Raw genomic sequence first — 24,150 nt, 5'->3', positions numbered from 1 at the left:
CACTCTGTGTTACTGCCGCCATCTCCTCTATTTTAGTCAATTATTTTTCACTCCACTGAAAACATATTTACTTAATTTACATACATGATTAAGGTTTTTTCTCTTTTATTAAGAAAGGTAATTTATTTTCTAGTTATTTTGGCATTTATGTTTGCTTATCAGAATCATGTATTTGGCTCACTAACATTTGACTCCATGTTTGCTATTAGTATCGTACTTGGAGGTGCATTTATTTTCATAGGAATTTTAAGTTATTTTCCAGATTTAACTGTATCATGAAGTTTGAGGGAGACCGTTGCCTGCACCTCCCCCACTTCCTACCATTCACTCTGACTCTCAGCCAGCCAGTAAAACAGAAGGTTTATTAGATGACAGGAACACAGTCCAAACCAGAGTTTGTAGGTACAGACAACAGGACCCCATGGTCAGGTCCCTCTTGGGGCGGGGAGTAGGGAGGCAGACTCAGTTCCCCAGCCAACTCCTAACTGAAAAATCCCCTCTAGCCGTCTCTTCCAGCCACACCCACCGGCTCCTCCTCCAGCCTTTGTCCAGTTTCCAGGGCAGAAGGTGTCACCTGGCCTCATCCCCCCCCTTGGGCTCAGGTTACATGCTCAGCTATTGTCCCTCAAGTGAAGTCACACCCTGGTATCCTATCCCCAATGCAGACAGTCCCAGTAAAACTCCCCCGCAACTTCCCCAGGTCAATCCTCCCCACTCCCTGCCTCATCACAGACTAAAAATACAATCTGAAGATAAGTGATCTTCATCTGCACAGTGTCTGAAGTTTTGAGTTTAGCTAATTTTTTTCAATCAAACCCTGCTAAGGTAAGTACAAGCAAAATGTATAGTCTGTTGTTTGCTAGTAGCATTTTAAATAATGAATGACAAAGCACAATACAGTAATAACAGTAATAATGATAATTACTGCAGCCAGGACAGGTGAGGCATTTTAGAACTCATTACTCAAAGAACCGAATTTAAGCACAGGAGAGAAATAAAATGACAAAATGCACAGACCAGTTAAAAAGCTAAACTAACAGCACTATCATCCTGACCAAATGTGAAAGAATAAAATTACAGAGACTATATGTACGTTGTGCATTTTGACAGGAAGTAAAAAGAAGTAATAACAGTAATTGAAGTGTCTGTTGTGGGGTGTGTGTGTGTGTTGGGGGAGTGTGAGACACAGCCCGCTGTCATTTCCAGCACAGCGGCACTCACTAGTCCAAAGGCTCGTTCACACAGCAGCAGGGGCCACAGCTCCCACTCCTGACCCAGAGGCAGCAGCACAGAATCTTGTCCCCCCAGTTCAGCTCAGCAGAGACTGGGCACAGAAGCAGGAGGGTGAGGCCACCCCAATATCAGCAACCCCGCCTGCGCAGCACACAGGAGGCCCCTGGGAGCAGCTTGGCAGGGGCAGCTCCAAGTGGCGGGAGAGGGCAGTTCTACAGGAACAGTTGTAAGTCAGACAGCTGAAGAGAAGTGGGGAGAGGAGAGACAGGATACTCCTGCTGGAGGAACCCCCTCAGCAAGGCCCCCCGGGACCGTCATGTAGTCTGCCCCGGACTATGTCTGGCCCTGTCCAGCTCTTTACAATGAGAAGAGCATTGGGCTCCCTGCCAGTGAACTCTCCCTGCACCCTGCTAGGGCCTCCATCTCCTGTATCCGTCTGTGGCTAGTAGGGGGGTGATGGATCTGCTGAGAGAGACAAGGTTCTCTTGCTTCATCCCCTCACCCTGACGTTTCCTGGCTGCTCTGAGCGGGGTGCGGGTGGGACTCTGACTGTGAGCCACCCAGAGCTTCCATTTGATTGGCTCCTCTCCCCCATGAGTGTGGGGCACCAGGTGCTGAGTGTTGGACTCTTGCTCTTTCAGGGGCCGGTGATCTTCAAGGAGGTGGCTGTGTATTCCCGCAGAGAAGAGGGGGCTCTGCTGGACCCCACTCAGAGAGCCCTCTACAGGGATGTCATGCAGGAGAACTATGAGACGGTGACCTCGCTGGGTAAGGAGTCCTGTCCCCTGGGTTATTAGAAGCTGTGGGGTCTCTGAATAACCTAAGCAGTAATAACCTCATACCTTTATCCATCATCCAAGTTTTGACCAGTTTCCTTGCCCTCCTTTTTTTGCCTTATCTCCCACCCACTAGAATAATTTTTAGACATTTGTCATCAGTAATTTTGAAATTGCATTTAATGTATGCTTATTGGCTACATTAATAACTACATTAATAACTTTTTTAAATTAATTAATAAAGTTATAAATAAATAAAAAATAAATAAAAATGTTTTAAAAATTATTAAAAATTCAGTCTTTTTAAGAGGATGTAGAATTCTAAACTGAGTAAATGGGTATGTGACTGACGCATGGCTTGTGTGACAGTCAGATGAGCTCCTCTTTCAATAGAACTGGGTATAATGTTGCCATTCAAGAGCCCAATGCTGAAAGGAGACCAGAGCCATGTCAGAGGAGGAGAGGAAGGGGAGAGTAGCTAATTCTGGGGTGCCAGGACATGGGGAGGGTGTGTGCAGGGTTAGAGCTAAGAAGGAGGTAGTAAGAGACGAGGAGGAAACATAAGAACCTCCCAAGGTGGCGGGAGGTGGTGCCAGCTGAGAGTAATGAAACGAAGAGAAGGGGTGTGTGGAGGAGGGGCACCCAGGAAGTGGGCTGGGTGGGTCAGTGGGAGGGAGGAGAAGTTTGGGGATCTAGAGCTGTGGGGGATCCCAGACCTTTAACCCCGAATCCCTACTCAAACCTTGTTGCTTTCGAGCCTGCACTCCAGTTTTCTTTCTGTTCAGTTTCACTTCATTATACGTTTCCTCCCCCAAATACTATTTTAACTCTTCACCACCCTCTCCCACTCATTACCTCCCTCCCCATATAACCTCCCCATCTCTATGCACAGTGACCCCAGCCACCGATCCTGAGTCCTTGTTGCATTCCTCCCTCCTATAGCACTGCCACTGCCCAGGCGCAAATGTTGATGATATCCCAGGGTGGTAGTGTAGCCTGTACAATTTTTGCACCTATAAGATTACATGTTGGGGTACAACTTGCCCTTGTACATGGCTCCTCAAAGTTAATTGAGAAGATGGAATTTGGTGGAACACACAGAAACTTGATTTCATACAGACAGTTATAATTGAAATCATAGGAAAAGATCAATACACGTAACAATTAGACTAAGATCAGTATAGTAAAGAGGGTCTTGCACTGTGCATACTTTCAAGGTGGAAACAAAGATCGAGGGGCAAGGGAGGCCCTGCTTCAGTTTACACTGTCTCAGGGACCCGACAAAATGAAAAAAATGGTCACTAGGAGAGGTAATTTATCCACTTCCTTATGGTAATAGGTTGGCTGTATACCATATCTGCTCCTCTACTCTGATTACAGGAATGTCAATAGCTGCCCCAACCCCTATGTGGCCTTTGGGTAGTCCATCATTTAGCCTCAAACCTTAATACTCGTAATTTACATCACTTAGTTATTAATAATTCCAATATATAAATGCGTCCACCTGCTGAGATAGCGCATAGCAACCTAATTGCTAAAGCCTGCCCCAAACCTCCTTCTTTCAGAATCCTGTGGCATATTGCACCTGTTTGTAGTTACTCCTTAGTCTGTCATAATGAAGGTGCAAAATATCTGACCTGGGATTCTCTCCTTAGGTCTGTTCAGGTAAATCCCAGACTTCAGCATAATTTCTTCCTCAAAGCCTCCACCTAATACAAGGCCCTTAACTGTAGCAAGCTTAATAACCCATTTATCTATGTTCACCTCCTTGCCCCTCCACGCATGTTCCAAGCTAATAAGCAATACTCAGATAATGTTTACTTCTAGCGAGCATAAAATTACCCAAATGACATGGGAGTAGGTCATAGATGATAAAATCAGGTCAGGGTCAATGGGAGTGAGAGTTTGGAGAGAGTCTTGTGTCCTCCTCTCCCCATCTGCAGCCGCCACAAGCTGTCTTCCCTCCAGGCTCTTTGGATCTCTGAGCCTGTCCCTCCTGATGTTGTGTGGCCCAGTTCTTGTTTCTTACAGTCACCTTTTCCAGAAGAATTAGAGGCTGTTGCTCCTGAGTTTTAGTGTTTAATTCCCCAGCTTTCTCCACACACTGGGGGAGTTTAATTCTCCCTCCCCCATTACACCTGAGTCACTGGATTTCCTAATTCCCCAAAATGTGCTTTTGCAATGTCACAGTCAGGGGTAGCTAAGCCTTTGACCTGCCTCCATGGTCTGCTCAAGGAATGGCCCCTCAGGTATCAGGCCTCTAGCCAGCCCCTCTCTATGGGCAGGGACCTACATGCCTCTCCTTTTTGACCAGTGTGTGAGGATTGCAGCTTGTCCTCTACTGTGTTTTGCTGGACTAACATCCAGTTTCTGTACTTTGCTTTCTCTCCAGGGGCTATGAGTAGTGTGTGTGAGATAGAGGTGGGAATTTTGGTGATACTTGTATGATGCCAATACACACCTCAGTTTCCTGCTGTGATTGGTATTGCTATGATTATAAAGAGCAGGAGACGTGAGGTGTGTTGTCACATAGTTGTCATGGAGTGATATGACTGGGTCATTAAGGACTGGCTGGGACCAACTTACATCAGTGGAATACCCAACAGAGACAAGGAAATAATTGTCACCTGTCCATGAGAGGATCTCCACTTAGCTGAGTGAAGCGTCCATGGACTTGTTATGTTCTTGGGAAGAGGAAGAACTGGGCTTGCAGATGCAGGGAGCTCTACTGGAGCGAAGACAAATGGACAGGCAAAGTGAGAGGAAACAAAACAGTTTTCTACAGCAGCTTAGCTCAAGGGCATTGGTCAGTATGGACTATATTGTTGTCTTTGCTTCTCTGTGCTAATGAAAAGACTTTCCAGTGCTGTGTGTCAGTTTACTAATAAACCTTGCTATATTTTAAAAGTCTGACCAGTGTCACAGCAAGAACTTTCTGAGGTGCATTGAAGCATGACTGAGGAACAGTCTCTGAACAGGAGGGTAGTTCAACTGGACCTGCTGGGAGAGCTCGCAGGTTGAAATGGGAGTATTGAAGCCAGAGGCTCAGTCTCAGGTGTTGAAGCTACATGGCCTGTCCTTGTGGAAGAGTGGAACCCCTTGGGAGTCTGGCGCACACAAGGGGCACCTCCCAAGGACTGTTTAAAAGCCAGGGCATTGCAGAGATCCTATGGATCCATGACAGTGCCAGAGGTTAAGCCTTATGGGAATAAGATATAAAACAGGAAAAGGATCTAAATGTGTATTTACCATCAGCCCCTCATCAGTCCACGTGGGAATCCCTGATTTGTTCCAAAGTGTATTAAAACCTTCCTTAAAGATTTACTTCTTAGTTATCAGGTCATGTCAGTTTTGTTAGTGTTTTCCCTTCACCCTCCCGCTTCCCTGGTTCTTGTCACGCAGACAGCAAGCAGCAAATGACCAGAAGTCTGAAACACAGAGAATGGGGTGTTTATTGGGGTTAGTTTCCAAGCAAGGATATTCTGAAGCCCTTCACACCAGTTGGGCTTATCTCTATTTGTGAATAGAGACGGTTCCATAGTGTTCCGTTCCCTGCTGTGACGCCGCAGAGTGTTTACCCCATGTCCCCTGTGACGTTGCGCTCGGTATGATTTCATGAAAATATGCTAATAAGTGTGAATATAATATAACTGGAATGTGTATCATGCAAAAGGTCTCTTGTAAGGTATCATTACAAAGCTTATAATCTACTGAGTGTGTTCATCCTAGCTGTATGAATGTATCATTCGTATAGCTGAAAGTAGGACTATAAAATGTAAGTCTGACCTCCTATTGTAGTTATGCAAAGTGTGGACCATTAATGTAAGTTTAGAATCTTGATGGCTCCCATCAGCTAGGACAATTGCTCCGTTTACTTGCAAGTCTGCCTGTGAGTCAGGCCGGGAAGAAGGGGCCTCACAGGACATGTGACCATGTCGCCTGGTACTGGAATCCATCTTAAACCTGGTGCTTTTCCATTTAGAAGGAGGCAGGGACCAAAGAGAAAAAAGATTCACGCCTTGTGCCAAAGGTATATAAAGGGGTTGAAGAGAACAAAGGGGGCTGCAGTCATGAGAAATCCCCTAGCTACCAGCTTAACTAGAAGAAGGACTGTACCAGGGGAAAGGATTGGTCCCAGACTAGAAAGGAGTCTAGTCTGTGAAAGAAGCTTATTGGAACATCTCTGAGGGTGAGATTATCATCTGTATTCAGTTGCTACTGTATTAGGTTTAGATTTGCGTGTTTTTGTTTGATTTCCCTTGGTAATTTACTTTGTTCTGTCTGTTATTACTTGAACCACTTGAATTATGCTTTTTATATTTAATGAAATTGCTTCTGCTTATTAATTAACCCAGAGCAAGTAATTGGTAGCTGAGGGAGCAGACAGCTGTGCATATCTCTCTATCAGTGTTATAGAAGGTGGATACTTTATGAATTTACCCTGTATAAGCTTTATACAGAGTAAAACGGATTTGTTTGGGGTTTGGATCCCATTGGAACTTGGTACCTGCTGGAGAGAGGAGCACTTCTTAAACTGTTTTCAGTTAAATCTGCAGCTTTTGGGGGACATGGTTCAGACCTGTGTCTGTGTTGCAGCAGGCTGGCGTGTCTGGCTCAACAAGACAGTACTGAAGTCCCAAGCTGGCAGGGAAAATGGGCTCAGAGGTAGTCTCAGCACATCAAGTGGCAGTCCCGAGGGGTTTCTGTGACCCAACTGGTCACGTTCCCCTTCCCAGCTCTGATGCCATAAACCATTTACCCTGTGTCTCCCTGCCCATCTGTGATGCCAAGGAGCATTTACCTCGTGCCCCTTCCCAGCTCTGACACCGCAGAACCTTGCCTATGTCCCTGTTCCCGTTCAACAAACGTGATTCCAATTTCCCTTCCCCCTGCTGTTTGACCCCAGTTTATATAGTAATATTCTCAGCTACACCTAGAAAAATAAATTGTACAGAAGAGAGAAACAATTAGAGAACCAGACACATAAACAACAGAAAAGTGGGGGCCATAAAGATAGAACAATACAGAAATGAGGGTTACACAGCCAGAGCCATTGATAAGTGAGATCTTGCCAGACCGGATGCTGTCAAACTAAGTTTCCCTTTATCCATCTTAAGATCTGTTTCTTTATCTGTTGGTGATGGGCACTATCTGGACAAGATCGTTTTCCTAAGAGCCCAATAGCACCTTATTCCAGTGTGACTGGTTTGGGATGTGAGGATGTGACTGTTCGCTTCCCAGCTTATGGCTGCCCTTGCTGCTTAGCCAAAGGCCTTAGCCCAGGGGTCTCTAACGTGGTGTCTGTGGGTGCCATGGAGCCCACGAGGGCATCTGTGTGTACCCACGTAGTGGCCTGCGGACAAGCATCCGCCGAAATGCCACTGAGAAGCAGCGTCATCAAGAGGCGTCACCGCCGAAATGAAGCCGAAAATCAGTAGCATTTTGGCGGCGATGCCTCTTGATGTTGCCGCTTCTCGGCGGCATTTCAGCGGATGCTTGTCCTCCGGCCACAATCCTTGATGGTTTATTGTCCGGTGCCTGCCAGATGGAAAAGCTTGGGGACCACTGCCTTAGCCTAAGATCAAATCCTCAGACTAATCTAGTGAGAGAAGGCCCATATGCAGGCGGACTGAGATTTTGATTGTTTCTTTTCATACTCCTGTAACTACCTAAGTAATAAAAATACTTGTAAGTTCTTCTTCAAGTGCTGTCTCTGTGGGTGCTCCACTCTAGGTGATGGTGCGTCCCGGCACCATTGGTTGGAGATTTTCGGTAGCAGTGCCTGGTTGGGGCGCACGCACCCAGATGGTATCTCCTGTCTAGTTGGAATCTTCCTGAGTGCGTGCGCCCCACACCTTCCTCAGTTCCTTCTCAACCGTCCTCGGCTGAAGACGGGACTCGGGGCAGTGCTACTTTCTCTTCCCTGATCTCTATAGGAAATAGTAACAAAGAACATAGAAATAATTATTAATTACTTCCCAGTTGTTTCCCTTCCTTTAGTATAGTTACATAGGTTATTTTGTTTAAAAAAAAAACAAAAAAACCTCAGGATTGTCTCCCATTGAGACTCACTTCTCTAACTCATAATGCCAGGACCTTCAGGTTTCAAAAGATGTATCTCCTGTCAGGACTCCATGCCACGCTCATTGTGTGAAGTGCCTCGGGGACACCCACATCCCCGCGACGTGCCTCCATTCTGCGAGCCTCAAGTCAAGAGCTCGTCGTGACAGGGATATGCACCTCAAGATCATCATGATGGAAAAATCCCTGCAGCCACTGTCGGAGACGGGAAGGGTAGAACCCGCTCCCACACACTCCCCAGCCAGATCGGAACCAGTGGGGAAGCGTTGCTTCACCCTCCGTGGAGCGGAGGCAAGAAGCTCAACAGTCTCACAGATGAGACTTTAACAAGGGTAGGGGGTCTCCGGCGAGATCCCTACCCCCTGTGCTAACAGCCCGAAAGACAGCTGTTTCAGCCTCTCCTAATGCCTCAGGAACCGCTCTGACAGAGCTTAGAGGCAGAGACTAGACCTCCCGCGCGGGGAAGACACCTACTGACTCGGTCCCCTCAGCGCCGCAAACGACTGCGGCGCTGACACCTCACTCCTCTTGGGCACTGAGGAAGGCTACAGCACCGGCACCACATTACTCCTCAGCACCGGCAACGGCCACGGTTCCGGCAGCGCGTTCGGCTCCAACACCCAGAACGGCCGCGGCACTGACAGCCTGGTCAGTTTCCGCGCTAAAAGCGGCCGCGGTGCCGCCGGCGCGCTCTGCTTCAGCGACGAAAATAGCTGCGGTGCCGACAGCGCAATCAGCCTCGGCACCGCGAACAGGGTCGGCACCCAGCCGCTTGTCTGCCCGTACACCAGCAGCAGACCCCCTGCAGGGCACCTCTAGGCTCAACACAGCAGGACACTCTGCCTCTCTCTCCTACTAAAGAACTAGAGCAGAGAGCAAGCTTAGATCAGCCTAGAGAGCAGGAACAACAGCTTCTCACTCAAAGTGACCTTCTAGTGCCACCTGAGCCTCACTCTCCGCTCCCAGACACAGAGGACTCCTTTCTTGACCTGCCACTTTCTCCACCTGAACTGACTTTCACCGACGGTGACCTTGAGCTACAGCAGCAAGCGGAGTTCTCCCCTCCTGCTTCTGCTCCACAGGCACCTTTACCACCTCAGGTCATGGCTCAAGCCCAGCAGCCTGTTTCCCTATGTTGCCCCCCCCCCCGTGGGCGATGCCTGGGTTCTCCTACTCTATGCCTTGGCCTCAGTGGTACCTGTGGCAGAATCCTCCTACCAATCATCTTCCTTCGGTGCCTCAATCTCCTCCTCCATCCACTTCCAGGGTGCCTGAGTCCCCTCCAGAGTCCGGGAACTAAGCACCATATCCTGACTCGCCTAACCCTAACTCTCCATTAGCCTCAGATGAAGCCATCCTCCCTCCACCTTCACAGTCCGTGGACGACTGCAAACAATTTCAAGAGCTTTTCAGGAGAGTTGCAATCAGTCAGGATATCCCCTTAGAAGAGGTCAGGAGAAGCAGCACAAACTCCTCAAAATTCTTCAACTGTCTGCGCCCTCGAAAATCCCGCTCCCTATAAATGAAGCACTCACGGAGCCAGCTGACACCCTCTGGCAAACCCCAGCTTCTCTAGTACCAACTTGTAAGAAGATCGAACGTAAATGTTACGTTCTTGCAAAGGACGCAGACTTCCTATTTTCTCATCCACCACCAAACTGTCTTCTCATTGATGCAGTTACACAGCGAACTAAACAGTCACAATATCGACCAACCTCACAAGACAAGGACCTTAGATGCCTTGATGTCCTGGGCCGCAAGGTTTATACATCCTCTACACTACAGTTCAGGATTGCAAACTCTTCTGCTCTACTCGCCAGTTATGATTTTGACAATTATAATAAGCTTCTCGAATTTGCCTCATAGATCCCAGAGGACAGAAGAACAGACTTCAAATCAATCTTGTCTGAGGGACAACTGATCTCCAGAACGGCCCTACAAGCATCCCTAGACACAGCAGCCTATACCACTGCAACTGCTGTGGTTATGCGCAGATTCTCATGGCTCTCTGCGTCAGGCATTCCTAAAGAACTCCAGACCAAAGTGGAGGACCTCCCCTTTGATAAGGACAAATTCTTTTCGAAAATAACTGACGAACTCCTCCACACCATGAAAGATTCGAGAGCGACACTGCGCACCCTGGGCATTCACCTATCACTTCCCAGGAGACAACGATACCAACCATACCAAAGACCACGCACACATCAGTACTATTGCCGTCAATCCAGACCATATGACGCAACTAGGAATCGTACTAGACCTCCCAAACGCAGACAAAATCAAAATCAAGCCACCACCTTCCGTCCACCAGGCAATAAACAACAGTTTTGAAGCTTTGGTCGAGGGTCTGCACGGCCACCCCTTGATTCCACCACTTACTTGTCCATTTGGCCACCACCTCCAGTATTTCCAACATGCTTGGCAGCGGATTACACAGGACCATTGGGTCCTCGAAATAGTTCGGACCGGTTACTCCATCCCGTTCATATCCTACCCTCCTACCCTTTCCCCTTCCCTGTCCCTCTTCAGGGACCCCTCTCATGAACACTTACTTTGCACAGTAGTGGCACACCTGCAACTAGGCGCAGTGAAACCTGTGCCGATGCAACACCAAGGGACAGGGTTCTACTCCCATTACTTTCTAACGCAGAAGGAAACCGGGGGATGGAGGCCTATACTAGACCTACGCCGACTGAACAAATTTGTGAGGACACAAAGATTCAAGATGGTCACATTGGGCACAATAATTCCTGCATTGGATCAAGGGGACTGGTTCACAGCCCTCTACCTACAAGATGCTTACTTCCATATATCAATACATCTAGCTCACAGATGCTTCCTACGATTCACAATCGGTCAGGATCACTTCCAATACAGAGTTCTCCCTTTCGGACTCTCCACAGCTCCAAGAGTTTTTTCCAAGACCCTAGCCGTGGTTGTGGCTCACCTCCGCAAACACGAGGTCACACTTTTCCCCTACCTGGATGATTGCCTCATCAGGGGCGACTCCTATGTAGAGACACTTCAAGCCACGCGCTTCGCCACTTCCGTTTTTCACAGCCTAGGCCTCCAAATAAACATTCAAAAATCAACCCTGATACCTACGCAACAGATTGAATTCATTGGAGCTCATCTCGACTCAACCCAGAGCAGGACCTCGCTCCCATACAACAGGTTCCTCACTATCACGCAACTCATACGTACGCTCTCTATTCGTCCCAGGACGCAAGCGAGAATCTGCTTACAACTCCTTGGTCACATGGCAGCTACCACCTTCGTGGTTCAACATGCCAGGCTACATATGCGATGCCTCCAGGGCTGGCTCAACTCCAGTTTCAAACCCAGCATACATCCCTTAGGGATGCTGCTAACTCCTCCACCTTATGTTATAACTTCCCTACAATGGTGGACAAGTCCAGAAAACCTCTGCACAGGGGTTTCCTTCCAGCAACGATCCCCAACGCTCATGCTCACCATGGACGCTTCCCTGATTGGTTGGGGAGCGCATCTAGGGGAACACAGGGCACAAGGCCAGTGGTCTGCATCGGAGACACATCTACACATAAATCTCTTAGAGCTCAGAGCAGTGAGGAGAGTGTGCCTTCACTTTCTTCCCCTCATAAAGAACAAATACCTGCGAGTCTTAACACACAACATAGCATGTATGTATTACATAAACAGACAAGGGGGAGCACTATCACATTCCCTCTGCATGGAAGCCATTCGACTATGGAATTGGTGCATATGACATTGAATACAGATCATCGCTTCCTACCTACAAGGCTGTCACAACACGACTGCCGACGCACTCAGCAGACACTTCTCGATGGAACACGAATGGGAACTGCACCCCGCAGTACTCCAACAGCTCTTCTCCCACTGGGGCACGCCATCCATAGATCTCTTTGCCATGACTCGTAATCAGAAATGCCCTCTGTTTTGCTCCAGGGCAGGACTTGGATTGCATCCTTAGGGGATGCAGTCCTCATCCCATGGAACAACTATCTCCTGTACGCCTTCCCACCTATCCCTCTACTACACAGGGTTCTTCAGAAGATCGCAGATGACAAGGCCCAGGTCATCCTTATTGCCCCGGCTTGGCCAAGGCACTCATGGTACCCCTACCTTCTCCGCATGTCTTCCCGTGACCCATGGGCTCTCCCCAACAGACCAGACCTCCTTTATCAGGACAACGGACAAGTCCTTCACCCCCAGCTCCAGAAGTTACACCTCACAGCCTGGTTCCTTCATGGTTCCAAACCCATGAACTAGCCTGTGGCGAGCAGGTCCAACGTGTCCTCTTGCACAGTAGGAGAGATGCCACTCATAAAACCTACCTTCAGAAGTGGAGACGTTTCGCTCTTTGGTGCTCGCATAACCATTTAGCACCCAATAATGTGACCCTCCCTAACATTCTAGACTACCTCCTGAAACTAAAACAAGACGAACTCTCGATCAGTTCCATCCAGGTGCACCTGACGGCGCTTACCACCTTCCATGACCTATTGGATGGATACTCACTCTTTACACACCCCACCATTAAACGCTTTCTCGCTGGCCTGCAAAATCTTTACCCTGAAATTCATCCAACAGTGCCTACATGGAATCTTAACCTCGTACTTCATGCCCTCATGAAACCTCCATTTGAGCCGTTGGCTACCTTCTCTCACCTCCATATGTCCATGAAGGTGGCTTTGCCTTTTATTTAGAACGGACTAAACCATTTTGCAAGTCTGCACAACTCTTCATTTCCATTGCCGAAAGATCAAGAGGTATGGCTATCTCTAAACAACGTCTATCCAAGTGGATCTCTGACTGCATCAGATCCTGCTACCGTGCAAAGAACCTTCAACCGCCCGATAACATTAGAACTCATTCCACTAGAGCCATGTCGGCATCCATTGCCTTCTTACACAATGTTCCCATTCCTGATCTCTGCAAGGCGGCTACATGGTCATCTGAACACACATTTGCAAAACACTATGCTCTCATGCAAGACACCACGGCAGATGCAATAGTAGGCCATACAGTACTATCTTCAGTACGCCCTGCCACATCTCCAAAGTCCCACCAACCTTAGTGGGTACTGCTACACATTCACCTAGGGTGGAGCACCTACAGGGACAGCACTCAAAGAAGAAGAGAAAGCTACTCATCTTGCAGTAACTGAAGTTCTTCGAGATGTGTCCCCCTGTGGGTGCTCCACTCTCCGCCCTCCTCCCCTCTACTTTGGAGTACTCGTATGATGCTCCACAGTAGAGAAGGAACTGAGGAGGGTGTGGGGCGCACACACTCAGGAAGATTCCAACTAGCCAGGAGATACCATCTGGGTGCGTGCGCCCCAGCCAGGCACTGCTACCGAAAATCTCCGATCGACAGCCCCGGGACGCACCGTCACCTAGAGTGGAGCACCCACAGGGACACACATCTCGAAGAACTTCAGTTACTGCAAGGTGAGTAACTTTCTCTTCTTAAAGTCTAGGCTTTACAGGCAGGCCTGAATATCTCCATTCTAACAGTGGGTTCCACCCCTTCCTCCATTCTGTGTCTGTCTTGTCTATTTAGATTGTAAATTCTTCAGAGCGTGGGCCATCTACTATTCTCTGTTTGTATTTTGCCTAGCACAGAGGGGACCCACTGTTAGTTGGTACCTAGGCACTAAGATAATGGAGATGATTTTTGAATAATAATTACTCATCTGTCACTTTGAGCCAAGGAAGCTGGCCTTGGGATGTTACTGCTTAAAAATGAGCTGGGCTTAAAGGATGGAATATATTTTGTAGCAAGTATCCCACCAATTCCACTGACCTCCTTTCTTTTCTTTGCCCTGAATAGAGTTTCCAGTTTCCAAACCTAATGTCATTTTGCAGCTGGAACGAGGCGCAGAGCCGTGGGTCCCAGATCTCCAAGTCTCTGAGAAAGAAGTGCTCCCGAGAGCTGCCTACACAGGTGAGGAAGTGGTTAAACTAACTCAAGAACTGTCTGTGAATACAGGAAACATTTGAGATGCCCTACAAATACTTTTTGAGCTCTCCCAAGTTCAGGATTGTTCTCTGCAGATGTGGAATCATTAGGTAGATGTCACTCATGGCTTCCCATGTATTCTGACTAACAACTGGCAGCCGGTCCCTCCCTAATCTCGCTTTCCCCTTAGAGTTCTGGTGAGATGCAGACCAAAACCAATCCCTTCCTCTCTCCTCTGGGGAGGAGCTTAGGGAAAATCAGCTCCAGATAGGTTTGATCTCTCCCACACATTTTGGATTGTTCATCCCTTTTTCCATTCCTCTCTCTGAGGTTTCCTTTCTTTCCGGTGCAGGTAGTGATCTATGTCTGGATTCTCTCTGTCTCCCATCAGGTGATGGGATGGTGAGTGATAACAAGGAGGAGAAACCCCAGCAGGAAGATGCTGAGGAAGTAGAAGCACATGGGACATTATCGGGAAGATGCAAAGGGAATGTTTCCGGGATTTGTGGACGCCCAGAAAAAGCAAAAGCCTGTGAGACTGAGCAGAGGCCAGAGGAAAACTTCAGTAGCTTCTCAGACCTTATTTCAAGTGAGAGAATCAACTCGGAAGACACACGTTACACATGCCATGAGTGCGGGAAACGCTTCAATTGGCGTTCATACCTTATCAGACATCAGAGAATCCACACAGGAGAAACGCCCTATGCATGCGCAGAGTGCGGAAAAGGCTTTAGTGAGCACTCAAACCTTATCAGACATCAGAGAATCCACACAAGGGAGAAGCCCTATACATGCCCTGAGTGCAGGAAAAGCTTCAATCAGCGCTCAAACCTTATCACACACCAGAGAATCCACACAGGCGAGAAGCCCTACACCTGCACAGAGTGCGGGAAAAGCTTCAAACAGCGCTCAAACCTTATCACACATCAGAGAACCCACATGGGAGAGATGCCCTACACATGCTCTGAGTGTGGGAAAGGCTTTTGTGAGCACTCAAAGCTTATCAGACATCGGAGAATCCACACAAGGGAGAAGCCCTACACGTGCACTGAGTGTGGGAAAAACTTCAAACACCTCTCACGCCTTATCACACATCAAAGAATCCACACAGGAGAGATGCCTTATACGTGTACTGAGTGTGGGAAAATCTTCAAACAGCGCTCAAACCTTATCACACATTGGAGAATCCACACAGGAGAGACGCCCTACACATGCTCTGAATGCGGGAAAAGCTTCAATCAGCGCTCAAACCTCATCACACATCAGAGAATCCACACATGCGAGAAGCCCTACACGTGCACAGAGTGCGGGAAAAGCTTCAAACAGCGCTCAGACCTTATCACACATTGGAAAATCCACAGAGGAGAGACGCCCTACACATGCTCTGAGTGCGAGAAAGGCTTTAGTGAGCACTCAAAGCTTATCAGACATCAGAGAAACCACACAAGAGAGAAGCCGTACGCCTGCACTGAGTGCAGGAAAAGCTTCAAACAGCGCTCACACCTTATCACACATCAGAGAATCCACACAGGAGAGACGCCCTACACTTGCTCTGAGTGTGGGAAAAGCTTCAGTCAGAGCTCTGCCCTTGTCACACATTGGAGAATCCACACAAGGGAGAAGCCCTACACATGCTCTGAGTGTGGGAAAAGCTTCAATCAGCGCTCACACCTTATCAAACATCAGAGAATCAACATAGGTGAGAAACCTTACCCAGGCCTGCACAACTCGTAAAGCGGCAAGGGCCACATTACTCCAAAGAAAACAGCTGAGGGCCGAAACCTCCCAGCCCTGTAGAAACACCCCGACCCAGGGCTACCCAGTCCTGCGTAAACAAACCCTCCTTCCCCAGCGCCGCCCCGCCAAATCAGCGGTGGGCCAAAAAGGAAGGTTGAGGGTGGGGATATGATACTTTATTTCAGAGGTCGGCAACCTATGGCACGTGTGCCAAAGATGGCACGCTAGCCAATGTTTAATGGCACACTGCTGCCTGCTGGGACTCCACATGCCATTAAAAATCCTGCTGACATGGCAAGCTGCGGGGTCTGCAATCCCAGGCCGGAGTGCCAGCCCAAGCTCAGCAAGCCACTGCCACCTGCCCCGCCTTCCCCTAGGTCTGAGGCCAGCGGGGGGGGATGGCTAAGGGGTGGGGGTAGTCGAGGGACAGGGAGAAGGGTGGGTTCTGGGGGAGCAGTTAGGGTGGGGGGGTTCTCTGGAGGGTGTGGTCAGGAGACAAAGAGCTGTGGGGGTTGGATGAGTGGGGAATTCTAGGGGGTCCTGTCTGTCAGAAGGCAGGGGTGTGGAAAGTGGTTGGGGCAGGCAGGGAGCGGGGGGGTTGTATGGGTCCAGAGTTCTGAGGGTACTGTCAGGGGGCGGGGAGCAGTTAGATAGGTGTGGGAGTCCAGGGAGTCTATCTGGGTGTGGGGGTGTGGATAAGGTTTTGGGCAGTCAGGAGACAGATAGGGGGTAGGGTCCTAGGAGGGCAGTCAGGGGATAAGGGGCAGGGGTCCCAGGACGGGGTAGTCAGGGCAAGGAGTGGGGGAGTTGGGGATTCTGGAGGGCAGTCAGCCCTCTGTCCTGAGCCCTGACCCCCTCTCCACACACTCATCCCTCTGCCCTGAGCCCTGCATCTCCACACACCCACAAGCCCCTGTCCTAAGCCCTGTACCACCCAGCCCTCTGTAGACTCCTTTACCCCCTCCCGTGACCCCAGCCCTGACTGGCACCCCCACACATACCCATCCCCCCTACTCTGACACCTGCACCCCCTCATGCCCCCAGTCCTCTGCCCTGACTCTTGCACCCCCCCCACATCCCATGCACCCTGCACATGCCCACCCCACCCCCCAAGCACCAAACGAGAGCCCCTGCACCACCACTCACATTTCCCACCTGCACCCCTCACACCACATGGGAGCTGCCCAGGTGAGTGCCCCAACACCCAAACCTGCTGCCCCAACCCTGAGTCCCCCTCCTTCATTCTAGCTCCTGGCCAGACCCTTCACCCCTAGCCCTGTGCTCGGTCCACTCCTACTCTCAGCTCAGTGCAGAGAGAGAAAGAGAATGGGCCAGAACCAGGGAGAAGGTAGGTCCCCACTGTATGTGAGCAGAGCTGGGACCCTAGACAGGCACCAGGCTGAGCGGGTCCGGCAGCGGGGATCCCGGCTGACAGGAGCTGGTGGATGGAACCCCTGAGCAGCTCAGCCGTTTTGGGGTCCCGGCTGCCGGCCCCGCACAGCTTGCTGCCAGTCTGGGATCCCGGCTGCTGACCCTGCTCAGCCCACTGCTGGTCTGCGGTCCCGGCCACCAGCCCCACGCAGCCTGCTGCCGGTCTAGGGTTCTGGCTGCAAGACCCTTCCCAGCTGGGGTCCTGGCTGCTGGCCCCGCGCAGCCTGCTGCCAGTCTCGGGTCCCAGCTGCCAGCCTGACTCAGCCCACTGCCGGTCTGGGGTCCCAGTCACCAGCCCCACGCAGCCTGCTGCCGGTCTGGGATTCTGACTGCCATACCCTTCCCAGCTGGGGTCCTGGCCGCAGGCCCCACTCAGCCCACTGCCGGCCGAGGTGAACAGAACCCCAGACCAGCAGGGGGCTGAGCGGGCCGGTGGCATAAGATCAACATTTTAATTTAATTTTAAATGAAGCTTCTTAAACATTTTGAAAACCTTGTTTATTTTACGATACAACACTAGTTTAGTTATATAATGTATAGACTTGTAGAGAGAGACCTTCTAAAACACATTACAAAGTATGACCAGCACGCGAACCCCTAAATGAGAGTGAATAGATGAAGACTCGGCACAGCACAGGTGCAGGTGGGAATGTGACTCCCATTTGGTGCTCATGGTGGGGGTGGGGGTGGTGTGGGGTGCCTGGGATGTGGGGGCGGGGCTGGGAATGGGGAGGTGCAAGAGTCAGGGCAGAGGGCTGGGGGCATGTGAGCGGGATGCTGGTTTCAGGGTAGGGGGGCTGGGTATGTGTGGGGATGCCTGTCAGGGCTGGGGTCTTGGGGGGGGTCAAGGAGTGAATAGAGGGCTGGGGGGTACAGGGCTCAGGGCACGGGCCTGAGGGTGTGGGGGGGGATCAGGGCTCAGGGCAGAGGGCTGAGTGACTGCCTCCCCAAAACCCCAACCCCCCACTCCTTGTCCCGCCTACTCCCTCCTGGGACTCTACCCCCTATTTAAGCCTCCCTGCCCCATATCTCCTGACTGCCCCCCTAGACCCTACCCCCTACCTGTCCCCTGACTGCCCCAACCTTTATCCACACCGAGACAGACCCCCCTGGACTCTCATGCCTATCTAATCTCTCTGCGTCCTGTGACAGGACGCCCAGAACTCTGGACCCATACAACTCCCCCCGGTCCCTGCCTGCCCCAACCCCTCTCCACACCCCTGCCTCCTGACAGCCCCCCCAGAACTCCCGACTCGTCCAACCCCCGCCCGCTCCTTGTCTCCTGACCACCATCCCCAGAGACCCCTCACCCTAACTGCTCCCCCAGGACCCTCCTTGCTCCCTGTCCCTTGACTGCCCTGACCACATCCATCCCCCAAACAGACCCCAGGACTCCCATGCCCCATCCAACCCCCTGCTTCCTGACTGTCCCCTCCAGAGACCCCCACCCCTAACCACCCTGTGGGATCCCACCCACCCTGCTCCCTGTCCCTTGACTGCCCCCACCCCTTAGCTAACCCCCCAGCAAGTCCCAGAGCCTGCCCCCTTACCATGAGGCTTCTCGCTCAGCCGGTGCCCTGCCGCTGCCGCCACCCCCCCACACACAGCCCTTCTCTGCCCTGTCCATCAGAGCGCTGTACGCGCAGCAGCAGGGCTCCGGATGAGCGGGGAGCATCTTTCCCTCCCCACGGAGCCAAACTCTGTCCCGCGGCAGTGCACAGCCCCAGCGGGTGGCGGCAGGGCTCTGGGGGAAGGCGGGAGAGGGGCCGGCGGCTTGCTGCACTCGGCCAGCGATCCAGCGTGAGACCGCGGACCCTGGGGCTTGCCGCATCGGCAGGATTTTTAATGACACGTGGAGTCCCAGCAGGCAGCCGCGTGCCATCAAAAATTGGCTCCCACGCCATAGGTTGCTGACTCCTGTAATAATCATTTCTTGCTCAATTTTCTCCTACTTTTCCTACAGCAGGTTACAGTGGATCAGTATATTTGATTTGGGAGAAATAAAGTAGCAGCTGCCCAAACTGAGCTTGAGCACTCCTGAATTTTCAGGTGTTCAAATCTGGAAGGCAGGTGCTGCGGGGGGCGGTGCGGCTGTGGGCTCCGCTGGGAAGCATGGCAGCAATGTATCTGGAGTTGCACAGAGCCAGACACGCTTGTCTGAGTGGCATGGTAAGGGGGCTGGGGGTTGGAGAAGGGGTAGGGGATTCAGGACGGCAGTCAAGAGACAGGCAGCAGCTGGATAGGCACAGAAGTCCCAAGGGTTTATCAGGGGACAGGTAGCCGGTGGGGTCCTGGGGTAAAGTTGGAGGGGTCTCATGAGGAGGCAGTTGGGGACAAGGAGAAGGGAGGCTTAGCTAGGGGCTGGGATTCCAAGGGGAAGTTAGGGGCAGGGGTCCCAAGAGAGGGGTATTAGGGGACAAGGACCAGTGGTGTTAGGGGGTGGGGGTCCTGGGGGGCAGTTGGGGCAGGGGTCTGGGTAGGGGGGCAATCAGCGGCTGCGGGCCGGGATTCAAAGGGCTTTGGGCTGCCGCAGAGCGCCGTGTGCGGGGGAGAAGTCGGAGTTGCGGGTGGCGGAAGGTCAGTGGGGCGCGGCGGGGCGTTGAACTGTCTCTGTGCTGCCAGGAAATTCCTGGGGGTGGGATGTGGCGAGTGGGGGGAGTTAATTGAATCCTATCCCTGTTTGTGCCACTTGCCTCTCACCTCCGATACAAATTCATGTTCCTCAATCCCAGCAATTTCTCTTTTCTTGGAGGAAACCTGTTGCCCTGAATTATTATCCATCATGGAGGTTGCAGCATGTTAAATTTCCCAGTGTTGATCTTTCCCCTCCCCTTTGAGAACCATTTCTTTCCTCCTTTATCTCTGTTAAAATGTTTGCCGATGAAAGAGACCAGCCACATCTTTAATACACATCAAAGCCAGAGGCCTCCCTCTGTTTGGGGATCAATGGTTCCCAGCTGGTAACAGCAGAGTTGATTGGACCCTTTTCTTTTCTCCAGCTGGCACAGGATGAGGTCATCGCTCTGAGTGCAGCGGGGTCTGGAAGTATCCCAAACCCCATGACAAAGGGTCTGTGTGAGGGGTGGATTCCCCCTATGCTAAGATGTAGCCACCTCTGGGGTGGATCCATGGTGACCATTATTTGCTAGTGACAGGCCACCGACATTTCTTACTTTTCTTGCCTTCCAGGCCTTCCATTGTCCTGTTAAAGAGGCATCCCCCAGGGCTCCCTCTGCCTGTGTGACTGGCCATCAGGGGGTGGTGTTAACTTTCTATCCACTTCTCACACTCTGTGAGGTAACACTTGCAAAGATGGAGAAGGTGTCTGTGTGGGGAGATTGCAGCTGAAGGGGCATTGTGGTAGGGGGAGGCCTCTGGGTGGCTGGGCAGGGGGTACCCTAGTCAGGTTGGTGTGTTGTGGAGGTTTGGGGTTTTGGGGAGGTGGTTGTGATGTGCCCATCTCGGAGGCTATGGGTCCTCGAGGTGAGTATCGCTGGGGGCTGCAGAACAGCAGGGGTGAGTGTCTCTTGGGGAGGCGGGACGGGGTTAGAGGGAGCCTGGTGCTGTGCCAGGGGCTCTGTTTGGGCTTCCCCAGCTGGCTCCTTGGATTGTTGCCATGCACAGTGCTCAGAGCTGGGGGAGAGTGTCCCCAGCGCTAGGTTAAGGGATGCCAGGGATGAGGGGTCCCAGTGTAAAGCATCAAGGGGTCCTGCTGGGTGGAGGAGGGGGTCTCAGACAAATGGCATGGCAGATTCTGCTGGTGCTGGTGTGGAGGGGGGTCCTAGGCAGGCAGTGAGGAACTGAGTTCCCAGTAGGTGGGTCTCTGGCTGCTGTGGGCTCTTGGTGGGGGGAACCCTTTGGGATTCCCAACCTGACAGTCATGGTCTGGTGGGGATTCGCTGGCTGGTGGGGCTTTGAGGGGTATCTGGGATCCCTGGCCAGGGACTCTGGGGGTTGGGTCCCAAGGAATATCTGGTGGGCCATTGGCTGTGGGAACTTCTACTAACCATGATCCTTCTCTCTGATCAACTTGTGCCAAAGTCCTGGCTCCAAGCACTGCCCGGCATTCCCCAGTCACGTGCCCTGTCACTGTGATAACTTTCTATCCACTTATCAAACACTGTTAGTGTGAAGTCACAGATTTTGCTTTTCTCCTCTTTTGAAAACTACAGGAACTTTTGGTTCCGTTTAGAAAATTTGTGCCCCTAGTCCTTGTTCTCGATCTGGAGGGGTGAGGGAGGTGGGAAGGGGGTCAGCACTGCCACACGATGGTCTCTTCCACAGTATTCTGGACTCATTTCTGAAATCTGGTTTCACTGAGACCAATACTAATCCAGAGTCACTGTATGGAAAGACAAGGAGTGACTCCGGATGGACAGTGGGGCAAATGAGGTTAGCAATTCTCTCTGTGAGTAGGGGCTCTCATTAACTGCTCTCCCCAGAGAGCTAAAGGAGGGAAGCTGCTCAAACGCACTATCCCTCTCTGCTCAGGATATTGGGGTTCAGCTTCCTGGGTCAGATGCTGCAGCCTCCATTGTGATCTGGTAGACCAGACTTGGCAGCTGCTGTCCCCCCAGTGGGCTTGTGTGCTGGGAAGTTACCTTAATTAAAGCTTGTTCTCTGCCTGGCCCAGGGGATGACTTTCTCCAGCTGTCCTAGCCCCCTAGGGCAGCCCTGGGCCCTATTAATACTAAATTCTGAGCCAGACATTCCACAGACAGCTGCAGCGGCCCAGGAGCCAGCGAACAGAGCTGCTAACGGGAGTTTCAGTGGGAGTTCTGTTGGAGGAGCAGGTTTTTGTAGTTTGTGGATTGTATTGTGGAGTTTGTGTGTGTGCAGGCTGCTAGGGGCCGTGTGCTGGAGCGAGGCTGAGCCCTGAGTTGTGGGCGGGGCTTACCTGATTAGGGGTCCTATATAAGGAGCCAGGCACTCAGGCAGCGGCACAGACAGCTGCAGCGGCACAGGAGCCAGTGAACAGAGCTGCTAATGGGAGTTTCAGTGGGAGTTCTGTTGGAGGAGGTTACAGGGGAGACCAAGGCAGAGAAACCAGGAAGTCAGACAAGGGAAGGGGCACGGGTCTGCCAGCAGCCCCGTGCTTGTTGGTGGCCTGTGGTGCGGTGTGAGGCGTGGATTGCCAGGCACAGAGTTGGAAGAGTATGATTGAGGCAGAGGCAGCAGGAAGAGACACACTGAGGATGACCGGATGCGGTAGCTGTGGCATGTACATGGTCCTAGAGGGGGCACCTGAAAGGAGTTTTGTCTGCATGAAGTGCCGCCTGATAGAGCTGCTAGAAGAAAAGATAAGAGGACTGGAGATGCAGGTGGAAACTCTGGCTGAGTTTAGAAGGGGGTTTGAGCAGATGATGGAACACAGACATGATGAGGCACAGGGGATAAGCTCAGACGAGCGGATAGAAGCAGGACCAAAGAACTCTGAGGAGGGGCTGCGGGTTAGGAAAGTGGACGGTGGAAGCATGTGACTAGGAGATCCAGGCAGAGGAAAAGACGGGCCAGCGATGGAGAAATAGAACTCAGGAAGAGGTTTGCTGAGTTGGAAAATGAAGATGGAGCACAGCAGGCTGCTGAAGGAGAGAGGGCAAGGAAAAAGAGACGGGCAGCTAGTCCTGCAGAAGGAGGGGAGGAGTCAATGGAGGCGACACCATGTATGAGCCCTAGGAGGATTGTAAGGGCGAATACAAATCGAGAGGACTTGCGGCCAGCTGGTGTGGAGGATAGACCGGAGAATCACACTGTCACCAGGAAAAGGCAAGTCTACGTGATTGGAGACTCTTTACTGAGAAGAATAGACAGGCCTGTAACTAGACCTGATCGGGAGAACAGAAGGGTGTGCTGTCTGCCAGGGGCTAAGATACAGGATGTGGACCTGGGGCTGAATAGGATCCTAGCGGGAGCGGGAAAGAATCCGTTGATTGTCCTTCATGTGGGAACGAATGATACGGCTAGTTACTCGCTGGACTGTATCAAGGAGGATTATGCCAGACTGGGGAAGAGGCTCAAAGAAATCGAGGCTCAGGTGATCTTCAGTGGGATTCTGCCGGTTCCTAGAGCAGGGCAACGAAAGATTATGGCGATCAACAGATGGCTCAGGCATTGGTGTTATAAGGAGGGCTTTGGGATGTACGGTCATTGGGAAGCGTTTACGGATAGACAACTGTTCGCTCAGGATGGACTTCATCTAAGTAAGGAGGGAAATAGAATTCGAGGATGGAGGCTCGCCGACCTCATCAAGAGAGCTTTAAACTAGGAAGTTGGGGGAGATGGTTGGGAGATGTTCAGGAGATCTCCACGCCGGAATATAACCTGGAGAGGGAAGTAAACAAAGTGAGAGGGGATACCCTTGCGGACCAAAGAATTGATCCAAGGAGGAATAGTGGAGTAGAAACCAGACTAACGGGTGATGCTGGTGGTAGAAGGTCTGTGCACGACGGGGGAAAGAATGTCACTGACGCCAAATGCCAAAAATTAAAATGTCTGTACACTAATGCGAGGAGCGTAGGTAACAAGATGGAGGAACTGGAGCTACTGGTGCAGGAAGTGAAACCGGATATTATAGGGATAACAGAAACCTGGTGGAATAGTACTCATGACTGGAGTACAGTTATTGAAGGCTATGTGCTGTTTAGAAAAGACAGGAAGAAAGGCAAAGGTGGTGGAGTAGCCTTGTACATCAATGATGAGATTAACTATAATGAAATAAAAAGCGATGGAATGGATAAGACAGAGTCTGTCTGGGCAAAAATTACACTGGGTAAAAAAGCAACTAGAGCTTCCCCTGAGATAGTGCTTGGGGTGTGCTATAGACCACTGGGATCTGATTTGGATATGGATAGAGACCTCTTTAATGTCTTTAATGAAGTAAACACAAAGGGGAAATGTGTGATTATGGGAGACTTCAACTTCCCGGATA

The 24,150-nt window shown here is 51.1% G+C and overlaps 1 protein-coding gene and 1 pseudogene across 2 annotated transcripts in view; one reads left to right on the top strand and one right to left on the bottom strand.

The window, feature by feature from the left end:
• LOC127039351 (zinc finger protein OZF-like) overlaps nt 1–24,150 on the bottom strand; it is a 1,232,974-nt gene that overhangs the window by 1,125,508 nt on the left and 83,316 nt on the right. The window lies entirely within an intron of this gene.
• LOC127039334 (zinc finger protein 879-like) overlaps nt 1–24,150 on the top strand; it is an 82,766-nt pseudogene that overhangs the window by 35,503 nt on the left and 23,113 nt on the right.

Source organism: Gopherus flavomarginatus, chromosome 23, assembly GCF_025201925.1.
Source record: "Gopherus flavomarginatus isolate rGopFla2 chromosome 23, rGopFla2.mat.asm, whole genome shotgun sequence".
Classification (NCBI taxonomy): domain Eukaryota; kingdom Metazoa; phylum Chordata; order Testudines; family Testudinidae; genus Gopherus; species Gopherus flavomarginatus.
Note: the sequence above shows the minus strand (reverse complement) of the source record. Positions and strands in the feature narration are given on the sequence as shown.